The sequence below is a fragment of the Stylophora pistillata genome, chromosome 13 (genome assembly GCF_964205215.1).
Source record: "Stylophora pistillata chromosome 13, jaStyPist1.2, whole genome shotgun sequence".
Lineage (NCBI taxonomy): Eukaryota > Metazoa > Cnidaria > Anthozoa > Scleractinia > Pocilloporidae > Stylophora > Stylophora pistillata.
Window position 1 is genome coordinate 9421677 of NC_142531.1, and position 25222 is coordinate 9446898.

General features: G+C 38.7%; 2 pseudogenes across 1 annotated transcript; both read left to right on the top strand.

Moving 5' to 3' along the window:
- Positions 1–810: 810 nt before the first annotated feature.
- Positions 811–3535, top strand: LOC148717524 (E3 ubiquitin-protein ligase TRIM71-like; annotated as a pseudogene).
- Positions 3536–4238: 703 nt separating this feature from the next.
- On the top strand, positions 4239–19731 carry LOC111346310 (serine/threonine-protein kinase ULK2-like; annotated as a pseudogene). The gene is made up of 25 exons (XR_015994837.1): positions 4239–4707; positions 4929–5098; positions 7246–7303; positions 7414–7464; positions 7791–7913; positions 8265–8338; positions 8718–8819; positions 8922–8980; positions 9704–9786; positions 10223–10273; positions 10668–10747; positions 11622–11751; positions 11874–11947; positions 12410–12446; positions 13212–13260; positions 13338–14491; positions 14648–14802; positions 15683–15808; positions 15936–15985; positions 16384–16502; positions 16604–16710; positions 17299–17340; positions 17442–17486; positions 18007–18097; positions 18424–19731. The product of XR_015994837.1 is annotated as a serine/threonine-protein kinase ULK2-like (transcript).
- Positions 19732–25222: the final 5491 nt, after the last annotated feature.

A 25222-nucleotide genomic window follows, 5' to 3' on the forward strand; every position in this document is an offset into this window, starting at 1 on the left:
CTCCAAACCATACTCATAGCAAAATACACCGCGAGAATTCTTCATAGCGGTCGTATCATAAGTGAAGGATTATTCCCAAATTGTTGCCTTCGTTGCTATATGTCTGTATGGCCACCTAAGATTGTTCGTGTAGATGTAAATATGCGTTGATTCTATTAATAGAAGGTAAAAGAGTTTTCAAAACTTCATACAGAATATGATTAACTGGGGAAACCACTGCTCAAATTTTCGTGAAAACATCTGATTTCCTCCCTGAAATTTCATATAAAAAACTCTTTCACAGATCTAAACACAAGGATCAAAAGTCCAATTTCCTCACATTCTGAAGACACTCGTAGTCTTTCGTGAAGTTCATGACCAAAAACCTTGGACTATCTTTCCCTGACGTTTTGAAATGTTTCTTCCCCGTCAGTGCGATCTTCATCCATCATGAATTCTTACTCCTCGATCCCACGCTGTCAGAGATTGTTAAACGTTAATCGATTTCCACTTGATTTTGCGATGAGGTCACATATGATTTGAACTTTGAAGTGAAAGGAAACAGTAGCGTGAATAGCAAGTTTTTACAAGTGGAATTTGACAATAAAGATTTATTTTCTTCAGTGTAAGCCTGAGTTTTGCAACCATTTAATTAGGCGCTGTTATGGGTCAAGCTTTCCTTAAACTAACCTCTCCACAGACATCTGTAAACAATTCTTAGAACCCAGTGATCTCTATCCTGTTTAACCCGCCTTGATTGATTGATATCGTTTGAGTGATAAATATGATAATTAAAAACCAAAAAGTTTTGCATTGCGTGCGGGAGACTTATTTCAACTTGACATCTCTGCGTCAGTTTCTTGTACTCGATCATGGATATCAGAATTTTGCTTGACAATCTTCCCCGTAAAGTATCTTGTTCTGTGTGTGTAACAACGTTTACTGAACCAAAGATTCTGCCATGTTTGCACAGCTTTTTTCTTCACTGTTTGAACGGGATCCCACGAACAAGTGGTCGCCATGATATATTTCTCTGTCCTGAATCCGAAGAGAAGTTCAAGTCCCTACCAGTGGAAACCTCAAGGATCTGCCCACAAACTTTCGTATCAACAGTTTGCTAGATGTGCTGGCCATCAAAGAATGCCATACTACTGGAGTGAAATGTGGAAACTGCGACAAATGTAGCAGACACAGTTCGTGCTGTTTTCAGTGCTGTGCGTTCTGGTGTGACGAGTGTATCACTGCTCATAACATAATCAAAGCGAATAAAGAGCATCGAGTTCTCGCTCTGAAAGATTTTGAAAATCAAGACATCGAAGATGTATTAAAGCGGCCAGCATTTTTCCAACAGAAGCATCACGAAAAAGAAGAACTCAAGTTCTTTTCCCGAGGGGGGTACTCCCTTATAAGGGCTTAATGGGGACGTGCAGCGAGCCAGGGTATGTTTTTCGAGATTTTTCTCTTAAACAGGGTATCGAATTTATCATTTTTTGTCTTAATCAGGGTATCGATTTATCACTTTTTGTGTTAAACAGGATATCTTTTCTTGGAAGATAAATAGCAAAATTTTTACAAGCTCTAATTTCAATTAATATTGAATTCCGTTGATTTTAGCATTGATACCAGGCACATTAAATGTCTTAAACAGGGTATCAAAAATCGGAATTCTGTCTTAAACAGGGTAGGAAAATCAGCGATATTTGTCTTAAACAGGGTCAGGGTATGGGGGCCGCGCCGGACCTTCCCCCACCCAGGAATATATCGAGTACCCCCCGGGGTTCTTTTGCAAGAACTGTGATGTTGCCATTTGTAATTCGTGTGTTGCAACTATCCATGATGGTCACATTAATATACTTGTAGAGGATGCAGCAAGTGAACGCAAGTTACAAGTTCAGTCTTTAATCGAGTCGCAAAAGGAAAAAATTGAACAGAAGAAAAATTAAAACCGCTGACCATGAGAGACAGTGTAACTGTCTTGAGGCGCGAGCTGATGCAGTGAAACGAGACATCCATACCGGGCTTGCTGAAAACACGATCGCAGCCATTGAAACAAAAAAAAAGGAAATTTTAAACAAAGTTGAAACACAACGAAAAGAATCCCTTGGATGTGTGGGAGCTCAACAATGCGAGATAAACCGTCAAGTGAAACTGCTAACAACAGCGATCGAAAAAACTGAAACATTTTTGAAAACGAGGTACCAATGCCGAGGTCACACAATTAGATAAATCACAGAACAAGGTCTTACCGGAAGAAGTCAGCGATTATGGAAAACAAGCCTCGTCTGACCTTGAAGGTTTTCGTCAATTCCGTTTCAAAGAAAACAAAACAGCACTTGATAGTATAAAATCGGACGGCATCGGCTCATTTATGACCTTTGTGAATAAAACTATCGCTCATCAGTCAACTGCCGAAGGAAAAGGAATCACTGAAGCGATTATTGGCCTTCCATCGAAATTCTTATTAACAACAAGAAATATAGAGGGAGAACAATGTCGCCACGAGCGTGACTGTGTAATGGTGGGAATCAAAAATCAACAAGATTATGACTGTGCTACGGAAGTGCGATTCAAAGGTAACGAAGATGGTAGCTACAAAGTCAGATATTTCCTCAAAGACACAGGAAAAAACCAACTATCAGTGAAAGCAAATGAAGAACATATTCGAGGCAGTCCATTTGCTGTCAACGCGAGACCCAAACAGTTCAGACCCTTGTTATCTTTTTGGACAAGAAGGTTCATCAGTTGGAAAGCTTGCCGGTCCATATGGAGTGAGTGAATGAACGAGATGAAATCGCCGTGACTGGAGACTGGTAACCACAGGGTTCAGGTATTCAGCAGTGATGGAACTTACTTGAGATCATTTGGTAGTGAGGGTAATAATAAGGGAGAGTTTAATTTCCCTTCTGGCATAGCACATGATACGAACAATAACATTACAATAGTGGACAAAGAAAACCACAGCGTTCAATTGTTTAATGAGCAAGGTGAGTACCTGAACCAGTTTGGTGGTGAAGGAAATCTTGATCACCAGCTGAGTAATCCTGTTGACGGGAATGGAAATATCATTGTTGCTGATACGGGCAACAGTATAAAAACCTTTTCATCTAATGGCCAGTTTTTGTATAAACTTGGTGATGGTGAAGATTTTACTGCTCGTCTTCATTGTATTCAATATGACAAACATCTCATAATGTCAGACAGTTATGAACATTATATCAAAGTGTTTGATATAAAAGGTGATTCTTTGAACAATTTTGGAAATAAGGGGGACGGGGATGGGCAGTTCAATGAACCTCGTTTTTTGTCAGTTAACAAGGCTGGACACCTGATGTTCTGTGACAGAGAGAATCACAGAGTTCAAGTATTTGAATTGCGTGGTAGATTTGTAACAAACTTTGGAAAAAAAGGGAGCAGGCCAGGAGAGTTCCAATATCCAACATCTTCGGCAGTTCTTAGTGATGGCAGGATACTTGTGACTGATCGTTATAACCATCGCGTTCAGATATTTGAGTAAATGTGAATAAATTCAACCTACACCGTAATTTTTAAGAAAATTGTTTTCTCCTAACTTGAAATCATCTCCCAGATATAAGCTTTAGTCTTAGTGAAAATAACATTTTAGAACTTTGAGCCAATGAATTCGATTTGGTTCATTGTAGTAATTAGTTCGTACTTCACGTTTTACTTTACGGTCAACTTAAAAATCTTGTTTTTCCGAGTAGTTCTCCATATATATAGACGGATGTTATCTTAATTGAATGCATAGTTTATCAACACTTTTTAAATTTTAGAAAGGTTATTAGAAATGAAAAAAATTTGGCAGCTGCAAAAACAAGTATTGTCTTTTTTTTTCTTTTTCATGAGCTCAGATAGACAACCCTTTTATTTTGCCTTTGTTGTTGTCTCTATCCTTATCTAATGGCTCTTTGTTTTAGATCACTTGTTATAACCAAACAATACTGGTCTATCAGTGTAGAGTTTCTTGAAACTGAATATCAAAGTGCAGTTGAGCTGATTAATGAGTGCAAAGTGATTGCCTTTTTGCTGTAAATCACACATGCAGTGTTTGCCAAGAGAAACTGTAACGTTCAAAAAACTGCATCGGCTCATTTGTAACCTTTGTGAATAAAACTCTCGCTCATCAGTCAACTGCCGAAGGAAAAGGAATCACTGAAGCGATTGTTGGACTTCAATCAAACTTTTTATTAACAATAAGAAATACAAAGGGAGAACAATGCTACAATGAACGTGACTATGTGATGGTGGAAATAAAAACTCAGCAAGGCCTTGACTGTGCCACGGAAGTGCAAGTCCAAGATAACAAAGATGGTAGCTACAAAGTCAGATATTTCCTCAAAGATACAGGAAAATGCCTACTATCAGTGAAAGCAAATGGAGAACATATTCGTGGCAGTCCATTTAATGTTGTGGCGAAACCCAGACAGTTTAGAGCCTTGCTATCTTTTGGACAAATGGGTTCGTCACCTGGAATGTTTCGCTGTCAATATGGAGTGGCCGTGAATGAACGAGATGAAATTTTAGTGACTAACAATAACCACAGGGTTCAGGTATTTAGTAGTGATGGAATTTACCTAAGATCTTTTGGTAGGAAGGGTGATAAACAGGGAGAGTTTAATTTCCCTACTGGCATACTAGCGCATGATAAGAATAAGAACATAATTGTTGTGAACACTTATAACCACCGTGTTCAGTTGTTCAATGATCAAGGTGAGTACCTGAACCAGTTTGGTGGTGAAGGAAATCTTGATCACCAGCTGAGTAGTCCTTTTGGTTTATCTGTTGACGGGAATGGAATATCGTTGTTGCCGATACGGGCAACAAATGTATAAAAACATTTTCATCCGATGGCCAGTTTTTGTATAAACTTGGTGAAGGTGAAGCGTTTACTGCTCCTCTTCACTGTATTCAATATAACAAACATCTTATAGTGTCAGACAGTGGTGAACATTGTTTCAAAGTGTTTGATATAAATGGCGATTTTTTGTACAAATTTGGAAATAGGGGAAACGGGAATGGGCAGTTCAATCAACCTCGTTTTTTGTCAGTTAACAAGGCAGGACACCTGATGGTCTGTGATAAAGACAATCACAGAGTTCAGGTATTTGAAGTGAGTGGTAAATTTGTAACAAAGTTTGGAAAGAGAGGTAATGGGCCAGGAGACTTCTACTGTCCAATATGTACAGCAGTTCTTAGTGATGGCAGGATAGTTGTGGCTGATTGGTTGAACAATCGTATTCAGATACTTGGGTAAATGTTAATAAATGCAACTTCTGTTACATTCAAACTTTGAAGTAATTCTGAAAAATGCTGCATGACAACACCTAGATTTTTTTTTCTTTCTGGTTTCAATTAGTGTATCCGTATCGCCCATTTGTAATCTCAAGCTTCTAATTCAGTTCTTAGGGAGGGCAAACACCACAGATCAGACAAACTCTTGTGATACTGCTTTAGATTCTAGTTTGTTAGGGAGGGCAAACAATAGAGATTGAAGAAAAATTGTTGTGATAGTGTATTCGCCATTGAAAGAGAAGAATCAATCAGTAAACTGAGTTTGATCGAGTGAGGAAAGTAAGAGTCTGTTTCAGAGTGTTCAGCTTTCTAGTGTTATTTACATACTTTTAAACAACAGGGTTGTGCAGCTCAGTTAATATTAATTCGGGAAATGGAAGTTTAGTTCCGTTCGGCTAAAATCCGGCTCGTGAGGGAAACCTCCAAACCATAATCCTTACAACAATGGATCACACGTTTTCCCCTGACTGATTCTTATGAATGAGAGTGAAAAAAATTCCACTTTTTCTTAACTATCTGGACAGCCGCTTACCACGTGTTTGTTTTATCACTGGAGGGTGCAAGGGCTCTTAAAGCTGTAAAAATATTTTAACTCTCAGTGACTCGAACAGTATACTTGCTCCCTGTGTTTAAGGGCGATCTATTTCCCTTTGTGTTCAAAGAGGAAGGATCAGTTCAATAATATTTTTGAAAACTTTCAAAATATTTCCAATAACACAAGTCACTCAACACATCTCAAAACAACATGCAATCGAAAGTTGCGAGTTCAGTTTGAGTTCAATTCTGAACCGACTAAACTCCTACAGCCTCGCTTAATCGTTCGCAACAACGAAAGTGATTTTGTTTCTCTTCTTCCCCAAGTGAAGATTTTCATACCTCGCAGTGAAAACCACTTCTTTATCGTACCTCTTTCCCTCATTATCTAAAGCTCTCTTCAAAGTCAAGATTTCCTCCAGCCACTTCTCTTCTTTAGCAAACCCTTCAAAGCTCGATACGTAAGCAAAATGCTCGGCCATATCTTGAATAAACAAGCCACCTTCGCTTAGAGCTGGAGGCCGGTTTGAATTTTCATAGGGAAGATGCAGCTATAGGATGAACTCTCCGACGCCCAATTTCTGTCTTCTCGGAAAACCATTCGCAGTTTAGGCGAAAATGAAGATAACTTCATTTTTTTTCTTCGCCAGTAAAGATTTTTGGATCTCTCCACTGCAACCACTTCTTTATCGTATCTCTTTCCCTAATTATCTAAAGCTCTCTACGAAGACGAGATTTTACGACCTCATCTCTTCGGTAAAAAACCTTTCGAAGCTTGAGACGTACTCAAAATGCTCGGTTACATTTTTAATAACTAGCAAGCCAGCTTGGCTTGGAGCTGGCGGCCGGTTTCATACGGTACAACAAACTCGCTGACGCCCAATTCTCTATTCTCTCAAATTCCATCTGCAGTTTAGGTGTACGGGTCGACTCGATCGATTTTTCAAGCACAGTAATCTCCATAGAATAGCGAGCGAGAATACTCTCACCTTTGCCAAGCGCCTACTTGAAGTTTCATCTTTCCTTACGCGCAGAAATTCACGTCGCATGTTCATTCTGACGATACTCGTGGTCTTTCGTGAGGTTCGTGACCAGAAACCTTGGACCATGTTTCCCTCGTTTCGAAATGTTTCTTCCCTCTTGGTCTCTTCATCATCCACTGAATTCTTAAACACATACTCCCATCCTGACACATACTTTAACTATATAGGATTTTTCCAACCTAACAAATCCCTTAGAGGTTTACAACAGTCAGGTTATGCTTACAAGCTCATGATGACCTGTTTCCCTTTTTAATTGAAAAGTATTAGCAGCAGCGTGAACAGAAAATGTCTTCTTGTGGAATTTTACATCAAACATTTTTATTTTCTTCAGTAAAAGCATATTTTCGCGTCTGAGTTTTGCAATCATTTAATAACTTAGGGGCTGTTACGGGTCAAGCTTTTCTTAGAACTAACCTCTCTTGCAGACTACCTTCGTGGTAAGAATATTTCCCTTTTGTTACAATAAACAGGTTATCAAACTTTAAGTACACCTACATTGTTATTGAAGGGTGATCAACATATTATAAACCTACGTTTTTCTCTACAGCAAAGGGAACCCTTAGTGAGGATACCATCCATATTTTTTTACGTCAAATAGGTATTGTAATGTTTTGATATTATTTTACCGGAAGTTGTCCTAGCGGAAGTTCTTAGACATTGCAAAGGATCATGGATATTTGTATGGGCCATGCTTTCCGGTTGTCATGGCGGATGAATAAAGACTAGTTCCGTTATATAGTTTAATCTGGGTCATTGCGCGGCCATCCAAGTGACATCGTTACAGGTATGGGTTTCATCGATTTTATCCCACTGTTGATCTTTTATTTCAAATTTACATTGTCTTTCAGCTGGAATGTAGCTGTAATGTATTTGTTCTAACGTATCATGATATTCAATTCTTTTAATCGTTTTGGCTCTCCATAGCTTCTGCCATGTGCATGCTGCAATCCAAAGGTGTTGTGCACAGAGATCTAAAGCCTCAGAATCTACTGCTGCACTATGCAGGGACAACCACACCCTCACCATCACAGATCAAAATAAAGATTGGTAAGTTTTGGATGGGAGGTACTTTCTATTTCTCATTGGGTGTAACCAATAAAAGGGGCTCTCTAGGTGTCTGTCTGGGGATTTACTCTCCATCTGGCCTCAGTTCAACCTCAATCTTTCACCCTCATGGTGTCAAACTTCTTTATAGGGAACCCTCTCTGAGATGAGCCTTAATGTCTTAAATTATTCTCGCAGTATTCTGTAACAAGAAGCTTTTCACAACATCAAGTTACTAACCTCTTCCTTTTCCTTTCTTATTTTGGATCAGGACTGGTATAGTGACAGAGTTCTGAGGTATTTACTTTTATATTGATAAAAATTGATTTTAGTTTTTCTTAATTATTATTTTAGCTGACTTTGGGTTTGCAAGATTTCTCCCTGGTAAAATGATGGCTGCTACTTTATGTGGATCTCCTATGTACATGGTTTGTGTAAACTACTAATACTTGTATATTTTAAAGTAGATCTTTTGTATTCTCAAGTTGCATGAATTTTACTATGTATTTTAGACTTAAGAGGCCATTTAAAAATATGGATTCACCTTTAATTAAATAGGTAGTGGTGAAACCACCTTTGTAAGTGTAAGTGGTTAATTTAAAAAGAAAATTACTGCCATTTTGGACTTTTTAGAATTCTTATTTGTTATTATCTGTATACAGCAATTGTTGGTAGAACTCTGTGTAAAGCATCTGACTATATTTCAAGATTACTGAGTGAAATGTAGTACTATTCAAAATTCCAATTCCTTATCACACTTTCAATATTAATTAATTTGACAAGTTTGTTTCTCTTTTGTCATTCAAGGCTCCTGAAGTTATAATGTCCAAAGGATATGATGCCAAAGCTGATCTCTGGAGTGTAGGGACAATTGTTTAGCAGTGCCCCACTGGTAAAGCTCCCTTTCAGGTGCTCTTACATGCCATGGCATTTAAAAACCAATTGTAACAACCTTTATCAAAGTAACTATAAATGAAAATCAAGGATTCTTTTGATTTTGTTATCTTCCAGGCAAACAGCCCTCAGCAGTTAAAGAAGTTTTATGAAAAGAGCAAATCTGTTTCTCCCAAGTGAGTGGCCAAAGGGCATAGATGTGAATAATTTTTTAATGCTTTCTACATGTATATCTTTATCTAAAAGTAGTTCTGTGCTGCTTTTTGGTTGAATATGCAATCTGATTACTGTACTAGGGAAAGCTATCATCATGATATTCATTTCATGCTTTATTAGATCCAATTTTTGAAATCACTAGTGATCCAATCTGGCTGTCATTGGTGAAATTTATTCAGGAATTGCACCAATTTTTTGCTCTAAATCGCATCTTCTCCCAGCCAATGAGAAACCTTTACCAAAACACAATTAACAGCTAATCAAAAGGCTTGTTTCAAATGACCAATCAAATTAGAGGAAAATGAAAAACAACTTTTGCAAATCTCTTACAAATCAGCTCAGTACTGGATCAAATATTTATATGGACTAAAAACAGTGCTCAACACCAACGTTAGCCAACTAGCCACAGACAAGTAGAAATTCAGTCTTGGCTAGTGGTTTTCAATTTCCACCAGCCAGTTTGGCTAGCAAAATAACTGAAATTCTTCTAACATTTCACTTATCACTAGCTACTTGGCTAGGAAGTTAAAAATCTTTCAACTTTTTAAAAGTTCTAAAAAGATTTTGAAATCATCTGTCTGATTTCAGACTAAATTTCACTGTACTATGTTTGATTAACCATTATTCGTTAATACCAGGACTGTTATCCATGAAACGTAAACAGCTGCTTTTTGTAACCTCAGTATTCCAGCTGGTACTTCAAACCACTTGAGGGACCTACTCATTGGATTACTAAAAAGGAATCCTCATGACAGGCTGGATTTTGGTAAAGAATTATTACATCTTTCTTTAATGTACTGAGAAGTCTGTTCACTTGACAAATGCAAAGCTTGTTCAAAGCAATTTGAAGCTGAATTGTATGAGGTAGAGGCTAAGATATAATTATGAGGACATTTGATTCTTTTTTCAAAAATGATTTTGTTGTCTCATATAACCATAAATTGTGTTATTTAAATCATGTGCCAGCAACAACTCTTATTATATGTAGTCTATGAACTGTGTTACTCATGCTCAATTGATGATCTGAGTGCAAGGCTGACAGAGGAAAGAAGAGAACAATATCACTTTGAGCTGAAAAAGGTTTTTTCTTTACATAGCAACTTTCTTAGACGGTGTTAGAACTAGAGTATGTCATCATTCACTTTGTCTGTCTCAGCAGTGTTGAGTATTAAATGTAAATTAAGTTATCTTTTGGTTTGCAGCGGATTTCTTTGCCCATCCCTTCTTGACTGGCAGAGTTCCCCATCGTGCATGTAAGCGAGATCAAAACTACTGTTGCTACTAATGTTCTGTATGAGCAGGCAAGCAGTTAACAAGAACAAAGTAAGAAAATGAATGAGATATTTGCTCCAGACAAAAATCCATTACTCCTGTTTATTAAAGGCTCAATAATTTTTCCTCTGATCTTTCTGGAAATTCTGATTACTTTAAGATTTAAAAGCAACCCAGCTACTTAAGATTTGAGTGAAATTATTTATCAAAAATATTAGAAGCTTTGATTTTTTTAGACTCAGCTAACTTTTGCTGTCTGGAAATGTCCATGGACAGCTTGAGAATTGGAAAACTTTCTAAAATCATTGTGAGAATGTTTCTTTTTTAATTGTTTTGTGATTTAAAATTTTTCAAAATTTATCCACATGTCTACAGCTACACCAGTTGATGTCCCAGTCCACCAACGTAAACACTCTGGAAGTCCTCATGGAACAAGGTCACCCTTGTATTCCCCTGTAAGTGTGCCATCATTATAATTATAACATTATATTGTTTGTCCTTATAGAAGGGTTGGTGCACAGTCCAAGCAGCTGTCTAGAGAGGGGAGGTTATCTGAGTAGTCAAGACTCCCTTAAGGCTTGGCTCATGTTGTCTGCAGGATGATTTTTTCTCCAGCAGATAGACTTCAAAGTTTATCTGTCCATTGTGCTAACCGCCTCCCGGTTAGCTCAATGGCTAGAGCGCTGGACTGATGTGCGGGAGGTCGAGGGTTCGAACCCCAGCCGGACCAACACTCAAGGTCTTTAAATAATTGTGAAGAATATTCTGCCTATCTATAACATCAAGAAATGGTTTAGATATTCTAGTCTTCTCGGATAGGGACGAATAAATAGAGGTCCCATCTCCTGCAGGGTTAGGGGTATGATGTGTTAATTTCCCGCGCACGAGATTACTGTGTGATGGATGTCCTCCCCTGGGGTGGGATGGGTGGGTTGTTGTCTTGTGTTTCATACATGAGCCTCTCGCTCGGGCAATATGGGTAACCATGCCCCACGTAAAGACATTAAACTTTGATTACTATTACTTTTACAGGGACACTTATCCCCCCAGGAGAGGGTGTGTGCAGTAAACAGTGTTATGTAACTCTCATGTGCCAACAACTGGGCCTAGATTTTTCTGCAAATGTTATACAAATCTATTCTTTAGCAATAAGCTACTATAACAACCAGTTATTGTGAACACATGGCATGGTTAGCCAAATGAATCATATCAAGGTAGTAAAACATGAATCACACAATGTTTTTGAACAAGGTTCTCTCCTGACAATTAAGTCAAATAAAATCAACTCTTAGTATTCTTATTTTTAAATTTCTGAATTAAATTTAACAGAACTTTGATGCAGAAGCTTTGGGTGACATTAGAGTCGACCTTCTTCATCGCATCACTCCACCCCATGATGGCACTGGCATTTCCCCTCAGGACCCTCCCATAATCATGAATATCAGCACCTCTGGGCACAGTAAGTATTGCATGTAGGGTTTAGAAGTGCTTGATTGTCAAAACTTGAATTGGGAAACAGGAATAGTCAGGATGGCTGACCACTGTTTCTATCTCATCCATCTGTTTGTATTTTTATTTCAGACTCTGGTGCACAGCTTAGTTCTCAAGGTGCCTACCCTCCAAGTGCAGCTCAAGATGATGAACTAGCTGTTGAGGTTTGTCCGAGAGTACTTATCAGCTAGCTTGTGTATTAATCCAGCTAGCCTGTGTATTAGTCCAGTGCAGAAGATATGGCACATTGTAGCTTTTAGGGCAGCGTTGGAAAAGAAGGTTAATACCCCCTCCTTGTACCAGATGCTATACAACAGTGATTTTTCCTGGGGAATGTTCCCCCAAAACAACCCACTTTGCAGTTCCCCTACCTTATATCTGACTGACCTGAAGATACCCATTTCAAAGCAAACAAAACTCTGAGACTGAAATAAAGTAGTTAAATGGCAGTTTATCACAGACCAGAGTGCATAAACTATGCCCTACTTTGGATTTTATGTCTATGAGACTACGTACCCCTCTTTATCATGAGACTTTGATTATTATTCCTTCCCTCTCCTCGAGAAATTTGTTTCTTTTTACATTTTGTAATTCTAATTAGTTTAATATTCATCTTTATCATTTAGGGTTTTGTGCTTGTTCCATCTAATCCAGAAACTCTAAGTGAGTATTCACATTTGTTAATGTACAGCACACATCTCAAGCCACACGTATACCTAAACAAAATCATTGCCAAGGTCTTCTTAATAAAAAATTATATCCTGCCATGCAGCATAACTCTGCAATTAGAATTTTGTAAAAGAAAAATGTAGATGACTGTGTAGTTGTAACTGGAGTGTGAAAACAAGAATTTCTGATGACCCCGTCATTATCAAAGTCAAATTGTTATACAACCCAATAAAACATGATTCCAAACCTTTTTTTTTTGTTGCTACACTGACCCTTTAGAGGTTTAAGTTTTCACTATCAAGTCAGGATTTCTTCTAGAGAATGAGTCTTCATATCCACTTTAATAAGTCATTTTTTTGTGTTCTTAGTTTAAGCAGTAGAAACAATTATCCAGATAAAATTTACTCAGTATCAAGACTTTCTGAACCATTACATATAAAATTAGAACTACACTGAATGAGAATGATTCATGAAGCTTATCACTCTCAGGAGTGACTGGTAAATAATTTTATTTCAACTATTCATCACAATCAAGCAGAAAAGTGATGAGAATAAAAGTATCATTATAGGACTTGAGTTTGATTTAAAACCAAATTCTTTGAACTTTTAATTTCTAAGAATTTGGTTTTAAATCATGATACTTTTATTCTCATCACTTTTCTGAAAACCATTGGAAATATATGGTGGATGAAATGAGAATTGTCATTTTGATCTTGTTGTTAGTAGGGCATAATTTGATGAATTTCAATCTCTTACCAGGACATCATCAGCAGAGGCATCACTCTGATCCGCTCTTTCCTTACTTCTGGTAAGTATTCTTTGTCATTAGTTCTCCAGATTTATTTAGGACCTACAAATAATATTATAATTTTTCTTTGTCTCTAGCCAATCACCTCCAAGGACTGTGACTAGTCCACGTTCTCCTTCTCCTCCATCATCACGCACTCCTCAGAGAGCCACCTTTATTGTTGGTTCACCACAGTCAGTATCGCCAGTCTCTCCCCCTTCCCCTATGGTACAGGCCCCGCCTGCCCTTTCCCCATTGTCATCTGCAGAATCCTCTCCAGTTGAGATCCCAATAAGAAAGCGCACAAGTTCCTCTCCAGGACCTGCACAAAAAGGTCAGCCATCATCCACTCCTCTGCCCATTCCATACACTGGAAGTTTACCCAAGCAGGCATCTGCGAGAACCTCTCCGTCCCCCGCTCACCGCAGAGCAAGTTCAGGCATGACCCCTAGAAAACAGGGAGTTGGTACCCCGTCCTCTAAACCCTCAGTAGGCAATAGCCCAACTAGTAGCCCAGGTGCATTGCAAAGTAGTAGTAGCCAAAAAAACAGTCCAGCAACACAGAGGCAAGTAGCTCAAGTTAGCCCGAAGTTATCCTGTATCCCTCTCACTGCTGCTGCTCAAGCTATTAATACGCAAGCGCAGGGGTCTGAGATGACCGTGGGCTTGCACCAGAAAGCAGTTGCAGGATTCTCAAACACAATTGCTAACAAGGGACTGGCAAGTAAGGCAGCAGTTGGGACCTTCCGAAGAGCACTGTCAAATATTGAGCCTTCGGTTACTCAGTCACCAGACAGCTCGCCGATATTGACAGCTCTGGCTCGTCATTCAAGTTCTGGAATGGGTATCCCAATAACAGACCTCTCTGAGCCAGGAGCAGAGACTAAGCAGATCATACGCGTGCATAGCTCGCCCTCCATACTAGCAATGGGCCTTCCAAGGAAGGGAAGCTTGCTGACATCACCAGGGTTCCAACTAGGGGCTACAGGGGCAACTCCCGTACTTCGTCGGAACTCAGGTGGTGGATTCACCCCCCTGAGGGGAAAAAGTCCGCCTATTTCATCTTCCCCTACAGGTCTTCCAACCATACCGGGCTCACCAACTAAGACATCCCATAGTACGGAGGCTAGAGATCCCATAGTTGATCCTGACAATGAGATGAAGCCCTTGAAATGTCTTTTTACGGTTGGGTCGTGTTCGCCCAAAACGAGTGAGAATGTGTTTCTGCTCGGGAAGAAATCACCAAACGCGAGTAAGAATGGACAGAAACCTGCTGTATCAAGAGAGATTTTTAGTATTTGCTTCGTAATGTGTTTATGGTAATTTAATGTTGTAAGAACTACTTTATTGCTACTGCATGTGAGTTGCATAGAGACCGTTCACCCTGACGCCTTAATTATCTCGACAGGAACTAAGGTTACTCTCGGATTTGGAGACAATTTCCCCCGCAGGAGCCCCAAGAGACTTATGGTTGGTTCACAGGAAACCCAAGCGTCTTCTCCCGACATGGAAGGCCCAATAGCTCTCATAGCTCCTGAACTGCCGGAAGATACTCTCTTAGATGTAAGAAAATAATTACAACTGATTTATTGCAGAACTTTTCCATTGACTGTGGTGAAACAAACACTAACGCGTTCATAACGCCGAATCAAAGTAAAGGAATATCTCATTATATATCTATATTTAACAATTATTCGCCGAAGGCGAGGTGAATATCATCGAATAATCCCCGAGACGAAGTCAAGGGGATTATTCGACAATATTCACCGAACGTGAGGCGAATAACTGTTTTAGTATAATTTCAGAGCTGAACAACAGAGAAGTTTCTAAACAACAGAGAAATTTCTAAATTCATAACATTTTAGTAACATTTATTGACATTTTACTTTAACATTTTGTATAAAGCGCGTGGAGCGATTTATATAGCGTCATATACGGAACCGCTCGACCAATCAGATTGCCGGAAACTCTTTGCTCAGCTCTGAAATTATACTAAAAGTATATATATATAATGCTAATGAGAGAGCGTATTGAAACTAACTACTGTAATCCTGAATCACTGTCCACGCTCAATTTAAAATTGCTCCAACAGATTTCTCATTTAAATATATACGAAAACATTCAGGGAAACCATTATTGTCAGAGTAGCCTTCAAAGTTTCAGTGAACCTAATCTCTGTTTCGCTCATCGTCAGATCTGAATAGACAATAGAAACCCAATATTTTTTCATTAGGTTAGATGAGATTTTCCTTAGGACAGGGGTTGAGTGTTCGATGCGATCGCTTTATAATCACAGATCTTTGTAAAGCTAACTCAGATATTACTAATTGAATAGAATCACGCGACATTTGACAGTCAGTTTAAAACCACTTTTTAAGTTATTACCCCAACAACCCAAGGTAAATGACAGCTGCCTCTTTTCTTTATTTTGTAAAAACCACAGATGGAGCACACGGAGGGCGTTAGGAAACTTAATTTCGTTTTGTCTTTGACGGATGCCATTCTTGAAGTGATCAGTGCCAGGGGAACACCTTTTACAGTGCTGACAGACTCTGTGGCCATCCGACAAGTACGTGAATTGATGTTGTTTTTCGGCTCCCTGGGTTGAATTGTGTAGTTGAACAGCGTTAAAGTCTCGAAGAATTGTTTTAGGTCTTAGATAGTGTATGAATATTCTCTGTTTTTCTCTCTTTCAGAATGAAAGCCTCCTCGCCGACCAGATTGGACTGAAAAGTGACGAATTAAGGTAAGAAATTGGGTTTAAATGACAAGTTGAATTATACACGCGTTTCGATTCGTTTTACATATGATATATTGGAGGACGCATAGTCGTCACCATTAACAACGTTTTTCTTTTTTTTTTTCATCGATAAAACAATTAGATTCCATTTTTCGGTGGGTCTTGTACAGTTAAAGATAACAGATGTCGAAACAAAAGGGTAAGAACATCAGTGACACTCTTGGCTGTGCCGCTTTGGTGTTGTTACCATATTTCGACGTCATCTGTGATGTAGCTGTGAACAGACCCACAGTAAGATGAAATCTACTTGTTAAGGAGAGGATCACTGTACACGGATTTGCAAATACAGACCTTACTTTATAGCGAAGTTAGATCTGGCTAACTAAGGTTCTTAAACTTTGCAGAAAAATGGAACAGCTGGTACTGTACGTGAAAGCTCTGCGAGCTCTTAATCTGTCTCTTCTCTTCGCACATGGAGAAATCAGAGTTGGGCACTTAAAACCTTCCAACGCCGTCAAAAATGGTGAGATAGATAGATGCTAGAAGGCCCTACTCTCATCTACATGTGCGTGTAACAAACCTGAACGAAGCATTGAGTTCATTACCTTCGTTTACAATTTTCAGTTCTAAACGACTTGAACGGTCGATATCACCAGTGTTTGGAAAAGGCGTCACAACTGAAGCAGCTCTTGGAACCTGGACTACAGACACTCGATGGAAAATCTATGACGGTGAGCCTACTTCGTGTATGCGTTAAGGTCTTTTAGGATTTAATCAGCTTTCTCGAGCATAATTGCTCATGGTTTGCTCCTGTTCACTTTGCGATTGGCTTTAAACTTGCAATGCCTTCTCAACCAAAGAGTCATATGCAGAACTTATATCAATTATAACTTTGTCTCTCGCGTCTCTACGCTTTAGACGAGTTTCGTTCGTGTGAGCTGAATTCCAGTGAGCCCCTTTGAAAATTTACCTTCGTGGAGTTAACTGTTGTGATTGATTTAATCTTAGTTTTAGGAAACTTCACCAAAAAGGGCAGTGCTCCAGGCCACGTGTATTCACTGTATTCTCGGCCCCTAGTCTGCCTTTTGGTCTCTCTTCCTCTCCCCCTCTCCCCCCCTCCCCATCGGTATTGTTTAGTTACTTTGATATCCGGACTAGCTTCCTAGAGCTGTGTTTACAAGAGCCTCGAGATGAGCTGTGACGAGGTTGGCATGGTGTCTTCCATGCTGTTTTCTGCCGGCACAACCTTTACTGTTTTTTCTATCCACTGCTTCGTTGGGCTTGGAGTAAAATACTGACATCTTACATCCTTCTCACAGGTCAGCGCTGACAGGCTAATGTATCATTACGCCATGGAACAGGTAACTACCTTGAACGTTGAGGCAAGCTATTCGTGGATGCCGTGCTAGAACTGGAATTTCTTATTCATTTTTTCCTTTTGTTTTTGTTTTCAATTCTTTAGTGTCAAAATGCTGCCCTCGATGAGCTGTTCGGAAACCCAAAAGAGGTGCATGACTAACCCTCATTTGTTTGTTCCACGTCGTCGTTGTTTCTTGTCACGTTTTCTCCTTGTTTCGTCAACCAGCTATTTAAAAACGTTTCTCTCAGCTCTTTTCTCTCTTTCTAATTAACAAATGGTAAACACCGCAGCGTACACTATTGAGTTATGGGTGCACGCGGGAGGTTGCTAAGCACGAAAGAAGCGTAAGAGTCGCTCGAGGCGATAGCCGAGAGCGACTCTAGCTTCTTGAGTGCTTAGCAAACCTCCCAAGTGCATCCATACCTCAATAGTGTACGCTGTGGTGTTTACCATTTGTTTTATAACATAACATTGATACCTTGTAGCTAAAGAGTTCCCTTTTATTTAACAAATCTTACGCGACCAGAAAAAACAAGCGCGCGCGGAAAAAGTCTTTACATTTGCTCACGTCAGCAGCGTACACCCATGGGAAAATGGGGGACGCTAAATTGACCAATCAGAGCGCGCGCTTTGCTTTGGTTATGTTGTAACTCTCATTTTTGTTCAGTGTAAGGTCAAGTACGAGACTGCCCAGGTTTTGCTTCAAGGCTTGGAAGAAGAAGCTCATACTGACGAGGATCGGCGTCTGTTGAATAAATGTATCCTTTGATCTCGTTTGCGCTTCAACAAAGTAAATACAAACCCCAAATCCTAAATCGCTGGGTGGAGAAAAAAATTAAGTTACTGTGGTCATTATACATGCATCTTGAATAGGGTACACTATACTTTATGCCACTGGAGTATTTTAAACTGGGGAGGAATAGTTACAAACTAATGTCGTGACAGAAACTAATGTGTCTTCAGAATAATAGCAAATTTAAAGATTTTGCCTCGAAGAAGACCACAGAGTGCTCCCCTCCCATTCCCTCCCTGTAATTCTTTCATAACACTGCAACTTAGACAACAAATAACTTAACTTACTTAGTCATAACTTGGCTGGCGTAGGTTATATACAACCAATTACCTCACTTTGACATGGTGACAACCAGTAACATCAAGCCTTCTACGTGAACACAGTTTTGCCACCACCTTGACGAGTAGTTCCTTAACGAAAGCTGTTGATAAAATCGCCGTAGATAACCGACTGACCTGTATTTCCAGGACAAGGACTCGCAAAACCAGTCAAAGTAACGCAAGATAGACTGCGTGGGACTGGGAATGAACCGTGAGGTGCCCTGTTACTTGTGGGCATGTGTTCTCGTCTGTGAATGGGGTGTAGTGAACTTCTGGTTATCATCGAGTATACTGTCAATATTTCGTAGTATTGGGGTTTTCTATTATTCCTTATTTTACAATCTTGAAAGGTAGAATAAAATCACAACGGTCATTTGAACTTCAGAGTAAGAAAATTGAACAGTTTCAACTTGTCACTCTAATTTACAAATGTAAATAATCTGATACAGGACGTTTGGTTTTTGTTCGTTTGTTTGTTGGTTGGATTTTGCTTGAAATCTTTTATTTATTTCTTGGAAAACGTTCTGATGCTCTCTTGTGGTGAGCAGATGGGATGTTCACTGTTATTTATATGTTTTATCATGTTCAAGCTGTGTAGTTTGTACTTGCAATGGACGAAATTTCTCCAGCAGAAGTTCAAAATTGCTAACGACTTTTTTTTAAACCTCACCTTTTGATATGATGGAGCGATGTTAAGTGATTATCAAAACCTAATATAAAACTAGCTTGAACTTTTTGTTATAATCTCAGGAAGTAGTTAAAACATCCGATCCTATTTGTTCTTTGTAATCTGAGGTCTAGCCATCTTTGGTCTTGAGAAGTTCTACGTTTGAAATAGGACCAGATCATTCTATGTACATAGTTTTTTTGCCCTGGGTGAAGTCGTTATTGCCATGTACAAGTACGCTTGGGGTAAAACTTAAAAAGAGAACAGAAAAGTAACGTGTATGAAGGAAGCGAATATCTAAGAAAGGGTCCTATGGAACACTATGAAAATGTTTATAAAAAGTGAAAATTTAAGTCGCTATTTTTAGAGTCGATAATTTAACTTATTATACATACGGACGGCATTTTTTTTTTTAATTCAAATTTATAACTGAGTAATGATTCATTAAGATTATTTCGCAACACAGGAAAAAATTGTTATGGGAGAAATGTATTCGCGATTGCCAATATATATGCTATTTGAAATGTGTAAATTTTCCTCTTAGATTATTAAAAGTGTGCAACTTCAAAACATAAAAAAAAAACAATAATAAAAGTAAAAACAAAGTGTGAACCTGTTTCAGTATTTTCATTTTTCAACCCAGCTTCTGACGAGTGGGTTGTGGGGCTTGTTATTATAGGAATTTTCCGGGGTAGCAGCGATTCAGAATTGCTGATGGCAATGCGAAGTTCGTTTAAAAACTGAGCAATAAAAGGATTCGTCTGGCCCTAGTTTTGCATAGACAATCTCCAAACCATACTCCTAGCAAAATATACCGCGAGAATTATTCATAGCGGTCCTATCATAAGTGAAGGATTATTCCCAACTTGTTGCCTTCGTTGCTATCTGTCTGTATGGCCACCTAAGATTGTTCGTATAGATGTTAAAATCCGTTCATTCTATTAGTAGAAGGTAAAAGAGTTTCAAAACTTCATACAGAATATGATTAACTAGAGAAAACACTGCTCAAATTTTCGTGAAAACATCTGATTTCCTCCCTCAATTTCATATAAAAAATTCTTTCACAGATCTAAACACAAGGAACAAAAGTCCAATTTCCTCACATTCTGAAGACACTCGTAGTCTTTCGTGAAGTTCATGACCGAAAACCTTGGACCATCTTTCCCTGACGTTTCGAAATGTTTCTTCCCCGTCCGTGCGATCTTCATCCATCATGAATTTTTACTCCTCGATCCCACACTGTCAGAGATTGTTAAACGTTAATCGATTTCCACTTGATTTTGCGATGAGGTCACATATGATTTGAACTTTGAAGTGAAAGGAAACAGTAGCGTGAATAGCAAGTTTTTACAAGTGGAATTTGACAATAAAGATTTATTTTCTTCAGGGTAAGCCTGAGTTTTGCAACCATTTAATTAGGCGCTGTTATGGGTCAAGCTTTCCTTAAACTAATCTCTCCACAGACATCTGTAAACAATTCTGAGAACCCAGTGATCTCTATCCTGTTTAACCCGCCTTGATTGATTGATAGCGTTAGAGTGATAAATATGATAATTAAAAACCAAAAAGTTTTGCATTGCGTGAGGCGACTTATTTCAACTTGACATCTCTGCGTCAGTTTCTTGTACTCGATCATGGATATCAGAATTTTGCTTGACAATCTTCCCGGTAAAGTATCTTGTTCTGTGTGTGTAACAACGTTTACTGACCCAAAGATTCTGCCATGTTTCCCCAGCTTTTGTCTTCACTGTTTGAACGGGATCCCACGAACAAGTGAAAGATTTTGAAAATCAAGACATCGAAGATGTATTAAAGCGGCCAGCATTTTGCCAACAGAAGCATCACGAAAAAGAAGAACTCAAGTTCTTTTCCCGAGGGGGGTACTCCCTTATAAGGGCTTAATGGGGACGGGCGGCGAGCCAGGGTATGTTTTTCGAGATTTTTCTCTTAAACAGGGTATCGAATTTATCATTTTTTTGTCTTAATCAGGGTATCGATTTATCACTTTTTGTGTTAAACAGGATATCTTTTCTTGGAAGATAAATAGCAAAATTTTCACAAGCTCTAATTTCAATTAATATTGAATTCCGTTGATTTTGGCATTGATACCAGGCACATTAAATGTCTTAAACAGGGTATCAAAAATCGGAATTCTGTGGTAGGAAAATCAGCGATATTTGTCTTAAACAGGGTCAGGGTATGAGGGGCCTCGCCGCACCTCCCCACCCAGGAATATATCGAGTACCCCCCGGGGTTCTTTTGCAAGAACTGTGATGTTGCCATTTGTAATTCGTGTGTTGCAACTATCCATGATGGTCACATTAATATACTTGTAGAAGATGCAGCAAGTGAACGCAAGTTACAAGTTCAGTATTTAATCGAGTCGCAAAAGGAAAAAATTGAACAGAAGAAAAATCAAACCGCTGACCTTGAGAGACAGTGTAACTGTCTTGAGGCGCGAGCTGATGCAGTGAAACGAGACATCCATACCGGGCTTACTGAAAACATGATCGCAGCCATTGAAACAAAGAAAAAGGAAATGTTCAACAAAGTTGAAACAAAACTAAAAGAATCCTTTGGATGTGTGGGAGCTCAACAATGCGAGATAAACCGTCAAGTGAAACTGCCAACAACAGCGATCGAAAAAACTGAAACATTTTTAAAAACGAGGTACCAATGCCGAGGTCACACAATTAGATAAATCACTGAACAAGGTCTTTCCGGAATAAGTCAGTGATTATGGAAAACAAGCCTCGTCTGACCTTGAAGGTTTTCGTCAATTCCGTTTCAAAGAAAACAAAACAGTACTTGATAGTATAAAATCGGACAGCATCGGCTCATTTATGACCTTTGTGAATAAAACTATCGCTCATCAGTCAACTGCCGAAGGAAAAGGAATCACTGAAGCGATTATTGGCCTTCCATCGAAATTCTTATTAACAACACGAAATATAGAGGGAGAACAATGTCGCCACGACCGTGACTGTGTAATGGTGGGAATCAAAAATCAGCAAGGCTATGACTGTGCTACGGAAGTGCGAGTCCAAGGTAACAAAGATGGTAGCTACAAAGTCAGATATTTCCTTAAAGACACAGGAAAATACCAACTATCAGTGAAAGCAAATGAAGAACATATTCGAGGCAGTCCATTTGCTGTTAACACGAAACCCAAACAGTTCAGACCCTTGTTATCTTTTTGGACAAGAAGGTTCATCAGTTGGAATGCTTGCCGGTCCATATGGAGTGTCAGTGAATGAACGAGATGAAATCGCCGTGACTGGAGACTGGTAACCACAGGGTTCAGGTATTCAGCAGTGATGGAACGTACTTGAGATCTTTTGGTAGTGAGGGTTATAATAAAGGAGAGTTTCATTTCTCTTCTGGCATAGCACATGATACGAACAATAACATTACAGTAGTGGACAAAGAAAACCACAGCGTTCAATTGTTTAATGAGCAAGGTGAGTACCTGAGCCAGTTTGGTGGTGAAGGAAATCTTGATCACCAGCTGAGTAGTCCTTTTGGTTTATCTGTTGACGGGAATGGAAATATCATTGTTGCCGATATGGGCAACAGTATAAAAACCTTTTCATCCAATGGCCAGTTTTTGTATAAACTTGGTGAAGGTGAAGTTTTTACTGCTCGTCTTCATTGTATTCAATATGACAAACATCTCATAATGTCAGACAGTTATGAACATTATATCAAAGTGTTTGATATAAAAGGTGATTTCAAGTACAATTTTGGAAATAAGGGGGACGGGGATGGGCAGTTCAATGAACCTCGTTTTTTGTCAGTTAACAAGGCTGGACACCTCATGTTCTGTGACAGAGAGAATCACAGAGTTCAAGTATTTGAATTGAGTGGTAGATTTGTAACAAACTTTGGAAAAGAAGGGATACTTGTGACTGATCGTTATAACCATCGCGTTCAGATATTTGAGTAAATGTGAATAAATTCAACCTAGACCGTAATTTTTAAGAAAATTGTTTTCTCCTAAATTTGAAATCATCTCCCAGATATAAGCTTTAGTCTTAGTGAAAATAACATTTTAGAACTTTGAGCCAATGAATTCGATTTGGTTCATTGTAGTAATTAGTTCGTACTTCACGTTTTACTTTACGGTCAACTTAAAAATCTTGTTTTTCCGAGTAGTTTTCCATATATATAGACGGATGTTATCTTAATTGAATGCATAGTTTATCGACACTTTTTTAAATTTTAGAAAGGTTATTAGAAATGAAAAAAATTTGCCAGCTGCAAAAACAAGTATTGTCTTTTTCTTTTTCTTTTTCATGAGCTCAGATGGACAACCCTTTCATTTTGCCTTTGTTGTCGTCTCTGTCCTTATCTAATGGCTCTTTGTTTTACATCACTTGTTATAACCAAACAATACTGGTGCATCAGTGTAGAGTTTCATGAAGCTGAATATCAAAGTGCAGTTGAGCTGATTAATGAGTGCAAAGTGATTGCCTTATTCCTGTAAATCACACATGCAGTGTTTGCCGAGAGAAACTGTAACGTTCAAAAAACTGCATTGCAATACTTAGGGTTTTCTTTGTTTTTTGTTTTTTTTGTTTTGATTGATGTAAATTATCGTTCACTTGTAACCTTGAGATTCCAGTTCGTTTGGGAGGGAAAACAGCAGAGATCGAAGAAAAATTGTGGTAATTAAGTGTATTCATTATTGAAAATAAATCATTATTCAATTAAAGTATGATCGAAGGAGGAAACTGTGAACCTGTTTCAGAATGTGCAGACTTTTAGTGTAACTAACCATAAACGACAGATTTGTACAGTTTGTTGGGAATTTTCTGGGGTAGCGGTGAAGTTTAAATAATGACTCAGATGTCGCTGATCACATTACATAGCCGATTTATAATTAATTCGGCAATTTTTGCAATTTGCCCAAGTCTCGTGAAGGAAAAGTGCAAACCATCCTCCCAACAACACTATATTAGATTATAAGCATTAAGGACCCAAACAACATGAAAGGGTTAATCACAAGTTTTTCCTTCTGACTGATTCTGATAAATGAGATTAAAAAATTACGCACTTTCTTCTTAACTGTGTGGATGACCACCCGAGTCTAATGATTAAACGTCTTGTCACGTGTTTGTTTTCTGATTAATAGAAGCTACAAGGGCTCTTAAAACTGGTTCAAATAAAATATTTTAACTATCAGTGACTGTAACAGTATACTGAACGTACTTGTTCCCTGTGTTTAAGGGCATTTATTGCCATCTGTGGTTAAAAAGGAAATATCAGTTCAATAATATTTTTTAAAAACCTTCAAAAAGTTTCCAATAACACAATTCAGTCAACACATCTCAAAACAAGAATCGGAAGTTGCAACTAGTTCAGTTTGAGTTCAGTTCTGATTAAACTCCTTTAAGCTGCATTTAATCGTTCAAAACAATGAAAATGATTTCATCTCTCTTCTTTTCCCCTGGTGAAGAAGATTTTCAATGATACCTCGCGATGAAAACCACTTCTTTATCGAACCTCTTTCCATCATTATCTAAAACTCTCTTCAAAGTTATGGTTTCCTCCAGCCATTTCTCTTCGGTAGCAAACCCTTCAAAGCTCGAAACGTAAGAAAAATGCTCGGCCACACCTTGAATGAACAAGCCACCTTCGCTTGGAGCTAGAAGCCGGTTTCAATTTTCCGCGTGAAGATGCAGCTATAAGACAAACTCTCCGACGCCCAATTCTCCGTCTTTTACGAGTTTAAGGGCAACGAAGATAATTTCATTTTTTTTCTTCGCCAGGTAAAGATTTTCTTATCTCTCCACTGCAAGCACTTCTTTATCGCATCTCTTTCCCTTATTTCTAACCCTCTTTACATAGGCAAAATTTTGCAACCTTTTCTCTTCGGTTGAACACCCTTGGAAGCTTGAAAAATATTGAAACTGCTCGGCCATATCTTGAGTCACTAGTAAGCCAGCCTGGCTTGGAGCTGGCGGCCGGTTTCTAGCGATATACGGCAAACTCACCGACACCTTACTCTCCTTTCTCCCCAAATTCCATCGGCATTTGAGGCGTACATGTCGATTCGATCAGTTTTTCTGGCCCATTAATCCCCTTAAAATAGTGAGCAGTG